Source organism: Hyla sarda, chromosome 4 (genome assembly GCF_029499605.1).
Source record: "Hyla sarda isolate aHylSar1 chromosome 4, aHylSar1.hap1, whole genome shotgun sequence".
Lineage (NCBI taxonomy): Eukaryota > Metazoa > Chordata > Amphibia > Anura > Hylidae > Hyla > Hyla sarda.
The window spans coordinates 159368389-159377177 of NC_079192.1; positions in this window are offsets into that span (position 1 = coordinate 159368389).

Genomic DNA, 8789 nt, shown 5'->3' on the forward strand with positions numbered 1-8789 from the left:
CACAGTGTGTCACGTCATGCCACTGAATTCCATAATAATGATTTCACAGCATTGCCCTTGAGCAAATACCCACAGACACACATTACTGCTTTGAAAGTCTAAAGAAACTGGAATCATATTGGATTTTCAAAATGAATACACTCCATCCTTTCGGTTTGAATGAAGAATTTGATAACATCTAGCGTCTCTCACTGACTATAATGCACCCTTTAAAATCTGAAGACGTACCAATAACATAAGACTTTCACCATCTAGTAATCTAGATGTTACCGTATATATATATATATGTCCACACCAACCTGCACCATATATATGCATATTGACCAATATACATAAAATGTGTCAATAATAAAGAACCACTTTTTGACATAAAAGTCCTTTTATATATACATTTATACACCCTTTTATTCGCCCAATAAAATAAAAATTTCTGCCCATTCACTTCTACAATGAATTTACAGCCACACATAAATGCATACATACTGCACAGCATATATCTACCCCTTCCTATAATATTCTCTTTCTATCTAGGCATTACAAATATAACTAAATACTATGGCCCGCTCAATTCAAATACAATTGTCTACCTATTCCAATAACTACATCTATATAATACATTCCATTAACTACATCTATATAATAACCTCTCCTCACACAGTTCTCCCGAATATAAGAAAATATTGTTTCCCACCTACTATAAATAACTACAGCCCAATAAATTGGTACATGCATTACATGAAATATATATATCTAATTGGTCCACACTATCATCCCAATCTCTCTTCTAAACATCGCCATATATCTGAATTATCCAGGGGCAGACACTCACAGTATCTGCGCGCAGTATCACTGCATGTCCACGGACAGCTATCTATTCGCACTGCGCGCATGCGCGAACTCCAGCATCCCTAGCAACACTTCTATCTATGAGCTCACTGCCGAACTTGGCCAGGAATCAACCTAGACCTCCGCTGACAGCGAGGAATAACAGACCTCCACTGACAGCGGAGAATAACAGTATACACCACATAAGATCCACAGCTGAAATTACCTCCCCCTGGCACAATACAGCGTGCGGACAAAGAGAACAAGTTTCAATACACCACTTCACATTGTTTTATACAACCAACATCCTGATTAAAGTTCTTTGAACACATCAAACACTGTTTGCACTGTACGTCACTCTCCTGCGTTTCCGGCAGGAGAACTGACGTCAGTCACCTGCTAATCACTTGACTCTGGGCGCCCTTTTTAGCTATATAAGCACACTGTTTTGCACACGGATTGCGCCGAAGACCCATGGATTTTTTCCTGTCTCTCCTTGACCTGAATGTTAACGATTTAAGTTAACAAGAATTCATTAGTATTCTTGGATGTCCTATTAGTAAGAGGCAGGGCAGGAGAAATTAGCACTAATGTATATATAGGAAGCCTACGGCATAATCTGCTCCTTTGGGATAAACATCATCCCTATATATTGAAAAAAGGCATACCCATAAGGACAGTATCTCAGAACAGGAAGAAACCGTTCAACAGACACTGCATTCCTAAAAGAAGCAAAAGACCTCCGGTGTAGATTCAAAGCCAGAGGCTACCCAGATGCTGTGCTTAAAGGGGTACTCCGGTGCTTACACATCTTATCCCCTATCCAAAGGATAGGTGATACGATGCCTGATTGCGGGAGTCCCGTAGCTGGGGATGCCCGTGATCATGCACGCGGCACCCCGTTTGTAATCAGTCCCCGGAGCTATCACGCCTCCTCTCGTAGGCTTGCATTGAGGGGAGGAGCGTGACGTCACACGGGGGCGGAGGCATGACGTCACATGCCACCGTCCCTGCGGTCGACCGTAATCAGACACGGAGCGAACACGCTCCGGGGACTGATTACAAACGGGGTGCTGCGTGCATGATCACGGGCGTCCCTAGCTGCGGGACTCTCGCGATCAGGCATCTTATCCCCTATCCTTTGGATAGGGGATAAGATGTGTAAGCACCGGAGTACCCCTTTAAGCAAGCTTTTCTACATGCCAAACAATCTGATCGGAGGCAACTTTTGGCAACAAAACCTAAAAAGGCGGATCAAACCATCTCCTTTACTCGCATAATTGGTACGTTTGATGCAGCATCAAAGAGGATCAAACATATCATTAACAACTTTTCGCCAATTTTTAGCACAGACTCCATAGTAGGCGACTTGGTGGAGAAAAGACCCTCCATTACATATTGGAGGGGGAGAAACTTGGGTGACCTATTAGTCCATTGTCATTTTCTAGCCCCACAAAAAACGGGCACATTGCTGGACAAGCAGGTATTAGGGACCTACAATTGTGGGTCAAGCAAAGCATGCAAGTATATTAAAATATCCAAAGAATTCCATAGCCTTATGGACAACAGAACCTATAAGTGTCATAATTATGCAAATTGCAAAACCCCTTTGGTAATGTACTTGACCACATGCCCCTGTCCTAAAGCCTATGTGGGCAAAACACTGGGGGAACTCAGACGACGGGTCCTGGAGCACTTAGGCGATGTAAAACATAAACGTGATAAACCACTGGCCATACATATGAATACATGTCATCCAGAAAACCCCCTTGAGCTTAAATTCCAAGTAATTGAAGTCTGTTAAAAGGACCTTAGGGGAGGTAATACAGACAAAGTATGTTTGCAGAAAGAAACACGTTGGATTTACTGTCTTTTTAACAAGGCTTCAAATGGCCTTAATGATGTCATCTTTTGCATCCTTTATTTAACCCCTTAAGGACCGGGGGTTTTTCCGTTTTTGCATTTTCGTTTTTTGCTCCTTTCCTTTAAAAAATCATAACTCTTTCAATTTTGCACCTAAAAATCCATATGATGGCTTATTTTTTGCGCCACCAATTCTACTTTGTAATTACGTCAGTAATTTTGCCCAAAAATCTACGGTGAAACGGGAAAAAAAATCATTGTGCGACAAAATTGAAAAAAAACACGCTGTTTTGTAACTTTTGGGGGCTTCCGTTTCTACGTAGTACATTTTTCGGTAAAAATGACACCTGATATTTATTCTGTAGGTCCATACGATTAAAAAGATACCCTACTTATATAGGTTTGATTTTGTCGGACTTCTGGAAAAAATCATAACTACATGCAGGAAAATTAATACGTTTAAAATTGTTATCTTCTGACCCCTATAACTTTTAAATTTTTCCGTGTATGGGGCAGTATGAGGGCTCATTTTTTGCGCCGTGATCTGAAGTTTTTAACGGTACCATTTTTGCATTGATAGGACTTATTGATCATTTTTAAATGATATAAAAAGTGACCAAAAATGCACTATTTTGGACTTTGGAATTTTTTCGCGCGCACGCCATTGACCGAGTGGTTTAATTAATGATATATTTTTATAATTCGGACATTTCCGCACGTGGTGATACCATATATGTTTATTTTTATTTACACTGTGTTTTTTCTTTTATTGGAAAAGGGGGGTGATTCAAACTTTTAATAGGGGAGGAGTTAAATGATCTTTATTCACTTTTTTTTTTCACTTTTTTTTTGCAGTGTTATAGGTCCCATAGGGACCTATAACACTGCACACACTGATCTCCTATGCTGATCACTGGTTTCTCATAAGAAACCAGTGATCAACGATTCTGCCGTATGACTGCTCATGCCTGGATCTCAGGCACTGAGCAGTCATTCGGCGATTGGACAGCGAGGAGGCAGGAAGGGGCCCTCCCACTGTCCTGTCAGCTGTTCGGGATGCCGCGATTAGCAGCGGCTATCCCGAACAGCCCGACTGAGCTAGCCGGGAACTTTCACTTTCACTTTTAGCTCTGAGCGCACGGTTAAAGGGTTAATAGCGCGCGGCGCCGCGATCGGCGCTGCACGCTATTAGAGGCGGGTCCCGGCTTCACTATGACGCCGGGCCCGCTGTGATATGACGCGGGGTTTCTGTGTAACCCCGCGTTATATCAGAAGAGCAGGACCAAGGACGTACCGGTACGTCCTTGGTCCTTAAGGGGTTAATTGTACATTTCCCGTTTTCAGTGGTGTATTGTCTATGTGTAGTGTAATGGTTAACCCCTTACTCATAGATGGATAGAGTATGAATACAACTTTAAATGGACACTGTCAGATACAAAAGCTTTTTATATGTTGTATATCTTGGCAAAACATTCACCTTTCTAATATACTTCATAAGAAAATGTTATTTCCTTTTTATAGAGATCATGGGCAGCTGATAAAATCATGGCTTTGTCCAAGCTAAAGCACAGGCATGACAAAGTCCAGTAAGTGAGCGTGGACTAGCACTCCTCTGTCTGATAGGACAGGAGAGAGCCCAGATGAGTCCTATCAGACAGGAGAAAATACAGAGGAGTGCTATCAGACAGGAGAGAGTACAGAGGAGTACTATCAGACAGGAGAGAGAACAGAGGAGTGCTATCAGACAGGAGAGAGCACAGAGGAGTTCTATCAGACAGGAGAGAGCACAGAGGAGTACTATCAGACAGGAGAGAGCACAGAGGAGTCCTATCAGACAGGAGAGAGCAGAGGAGTGCTATCAGACAGGAGAGAGCACAGAGGAGTACTATCAGACAGTAGAAAGCACAGAGGAGTGCTATCAGACAGGAGAGAGGACAGAGGAGTACTATCAGACAGGAGAGCACAGAGGAGTGCTTTTACGCCGAGCGCTCCAGGTCCCTGCTCCTCCCCGGAGCGCTCGCGGCGTTCTCCTCTCTGCAGCGCCCTGGTCAGACCCGCTGACCGGGAGCGCAGCACTGTCACTGCCGGCGGGGATGCGATTCGCGTAGCGGGACGCACGCGCCCGCCCGCGGGTCGCATCCCAATCTACTCACCTGTCCCGTTCCCCGGCTGTCACGTCCTGGCGCGCGCGCGCCGGCTCTCTAAGATTTAAAGGGCCAGTGCACCACTAATTGGTGTCTGGCCCAATCAGTGTCTATTAGCTTCCTTGCTCCACCTGTATATAAATCCACTTCCCCTTCCTGTCATTGCCGGATCTTGTTGCCTAGTGCCCAGTGAAAGCGTTTTCTGTGTTCCCAAGCTTGTGTTCCAGACCTTCTGCTGTTGCCCCTGCCTACGACCCTTGCTGCCTGCCCTGACCTTCTGCTACGTCCGACCTTGCTCTTGCCTTGTCCTTCTGTACCGCGCCTGTCTCAGCAGTCAGTGAGGTTGAGCCGCTACCTGTGGACCCGACATGGTTGCTACCACCACAGCAAGACCATCCCGCTTTGCGGCGGGCTCTGGTGAAAACCAGTAGCAACTTAGAACCGGTCCACGCCAATCCCTCTCTGCCACAGAGGATGCACCATCAGCCTGCCGAATCCTGACAGTAGATCCGGCCATGGATCCCGCTGAGGTGCCACTGCCAAGTCTCGCTGACCTCGCAACCGTGGTCGCCCAACAAGGACAACAGCTGTCGCAGTTGACCGCCATGCCACAGCAGCTTCTGCCTCTACAGCAGCAACCCTCCGCCTGCTCCTGCTTCTCCTCCGCAGCAAGTTGCCACTTCCAGACTCCGCTTGTCCCTACCTGACAAGTTCGATGGGAACTCTAAATTGAGCCGTGGGTTCCTGTCCCAGTGTTTCTTGCACTTGGAGATGATGTCGGACCAATTCCCCACTGAACGGTCTAAGGTGGCTTTCGTGGTCAGTCTCCTGTCTGGAAAGGCCTTGTCATGGGCCACACCGCTCTGGGACCGCAACGATCCTGCCACTGCTACAATCCAGTCCTTCTTCGCTGAAGTTCGTAGTGTCTTTGAGGAGCCAGCCCGGGCCTCCTCAGCCGAGACTGCGTTGCTGAACCTCGCCCAAGGGAGTTCTTCCGTAGGCGAATACGCCATCCAGTTTTGTACCCTCGCCTCAGAGCTATACTGGAACAATGAGGCCCTCTGCGCGACCTTCAAGAAAGGCTTATCCAGTCACATCAAAGATGTGCTGGCCGCACGAGAAATTCCTGCTACCCTATCTGAACTTATCCAGTTGGCCACCCGCATTGATATGCGTTTTTCTAAAAGACGCCAGGAGCTCCTCCAGGAAAAGGACCTTGATCTCTGGGTACCTCTCTCCCAGAATCCTCTGCAATCTACTCCTGTGCCTCCCGCCGAGGAGGCTATGCAAGTGGATCGGCCTCGCCTGACCCAAGAAGAGAGGTCTCGTCGCAGAGATGAAAATTTGTGCCTGTACTGCGCTAGTACCGAAAATTTCCTAGTGGACTGCCCTATTCGTCCTCCGCATCTGGGAAACACATGCACGCACCCTGTTCACGTGGGAGTGGCGTCTCTTGGCATAAATTCTGCCCCTCCACGTCTGACCGTACCTGTGCGGATTTCTCCTTCCGCCAACTCCTCCTTCTCAGCAGTGGCCTTCTTGGACTCAGGTTCAGCAGGAAACTTTATTTTGGCCTCATTCGTTAATAGGTTCAGTATCCCAGTAACCCGTCTCGTCAAGCCGCTCTACATTTCTTCTGTCAACGGAGAAAAATTGGACTGCACTGTGCGTTACCGCACAGAACCCCTGCTTATGAGCATTGGACTGCATCACGAAAAAATTGAATTTCGTGTTCTGCCCAACTGCACCTCTGAAGTCCTCCTCGGTCTGCCATGGCTCCAACGTCATTCTCCTACCCTTGACTGGACCACCGGGGAGATCAAAAATTGGGGTCCTTCTTGTCACAAACGATGCCTCACATCTGCTCCCACTTGTCTAACTCCTGAGGTTCCACCCTTACCGGGCCCTCCCAAGGCTTACCAGGACTTTTCTGATGTTTTCTGCAAAAAGCAAGCAGAGATCTTACCTCCTCATAGCCTCCTTCCTGGTACCACTCTGCCCCGTGGCAAGATTCACCCTCTGCCCCCCCTCCCCATTCCCACTTCTTCTGGAGTTCCTGCCATAGATGAAGTAACCCGGGACTTCTCCGTTATCTGGAAGGAGACTCAAGAGTCGCTCCCACTGGCCTCGTCTCGTATGAAGGGACATGCAGATAAAAAGAGGGGGAGACCTAAGGGGGGTACTGTTACGCCGAGCGCTCCGGGTCCCTGCTCCTCCCCGGAGAGCTCGCGGTGTTCTCCTCTCTGCAGCGCCCCGGTCAGACCCACAATACAAAGTCAATGAGTACGGTTTGCAATACGGTTCCATACGGTTTTGACACTCAAACCGTATACGGGAACTGTATTGCAAAAACGTGGTGTGAACCCACCCTTATCTTTACCACAGTGGGGCAGTTTTCTGTCAGTTAGCTTCAGCAATTCTTTATATGAATGTCAGGTCAGGGAAAGGAGGATGCTGCTGTGGGAACTTGTAGATGAGCAGCCACATAAAACCAGCACATTCAGATGGAGCTGCCCTCACCCTCTTCCTCTGTTCCGACATCACTGCAGAGACCAGGAAGGGCCCTCCTCAAGTGTCACTTGGCCTAGGCTTTAAGCTGCAGTTTCTGGCTCCTGGCAGCGCTGGAGCGCTCAGCCGAACAGAAGCCCTGGTGTACTGGTGGTGCTGCTTCCTGATTTGCCACCTAATGATCATGTGACTTGCCTCACTTTGTATCCTCCCAATCATCTGTGAGTAGCTTTTGAATTAAAACGTCCTGGCTCTGCACTGATTGCTTGCAGAGATGGAAAGTTTAACCCCTTAAGGACGCAGGGTTTTTCCGTTTTTGCATTTTCATTTTTTCCTTATCAACTTCAAAAAATCATAACCCTTTCAATTTTGCGCCTAAAATTCCATTTTATGGCTTATTGTTTGCGCCACTAATTCTACTTTGCAGTGACATTAGCCATTTTACAAAAAAAATCCATGACAAAAGGGGAAAAATGTCATTGTGCAACAAAATTGAAGAAGGTCCATACGGTTAAAATGATACCCTATTTATATAGGTTTGATTTTGTATTACTTCTGAAAAAAATCATAACTACATGCAGGAAAATTTATACGTTTAAAATTGCCATCTTCTGACCTTTATAATTTTTTTAATTTTTCCGCGTACAGGCCGGTATGAGGACTCATTTTTTGCAGCAGTACCATTTTTGTATTGTTCGGACTTTTTGATCGCTTTTTATTAATTTTTTCATGATATAAAAAGTGACCAAAAATATGCTATTTTTGAATTCTGAATTTTTTTGCACGTACGCCATTGACTGTGCGGTTTAATTAACAATATATTTTTATAGTTTGGACATTTCTGCACACAGCGATACCACATATGTTTATTTTTATTTACACAGTTTTTTTTTTTAATGGGAAAAGGGGGCGATTCTTACTTTTATTAGGGAAGGGGTTAAATGATCTTTATTAACCTTTTTTTTTACCCTTTTTTTTTTTTTGCAGCGTTATAGCTCGCCCTAGTGGCTATTACACTGCACATACCGATCTCATACACAGATCATTGTCGTGCATTAGCACGGCAAAGATCAGTGTTATCGGCGGTCAATTGCTCAAGCCTGGATTTCAGGCTTGGAGCAATCAATCGCCGATCGGACGCAACAGAGGCAGGAAAGAGATACTTCTGCTGCGTACTAGCTGATCGGTACATCCCGATTTCACAGTGATGGTCCCGATCTGCCCGAATGAGCTGCCGGGAAGCCTTCACTTGTATTTTAGATGTGGCGATCAACTTTGAACGCCGCATCTAAAGGGTTAATAGCATGCAGCACAACGATCGGTGCCGCGCGCTATTAGCCCAGTGCCCCTGCTTTCATTAGCCCCCGGGACCAACCCGGTACGACGTGACTCCGCGTTATATACCGGGACCGAGTCCAGGGCGTCCTTAAGAGGTTAAAGGACAGCTGT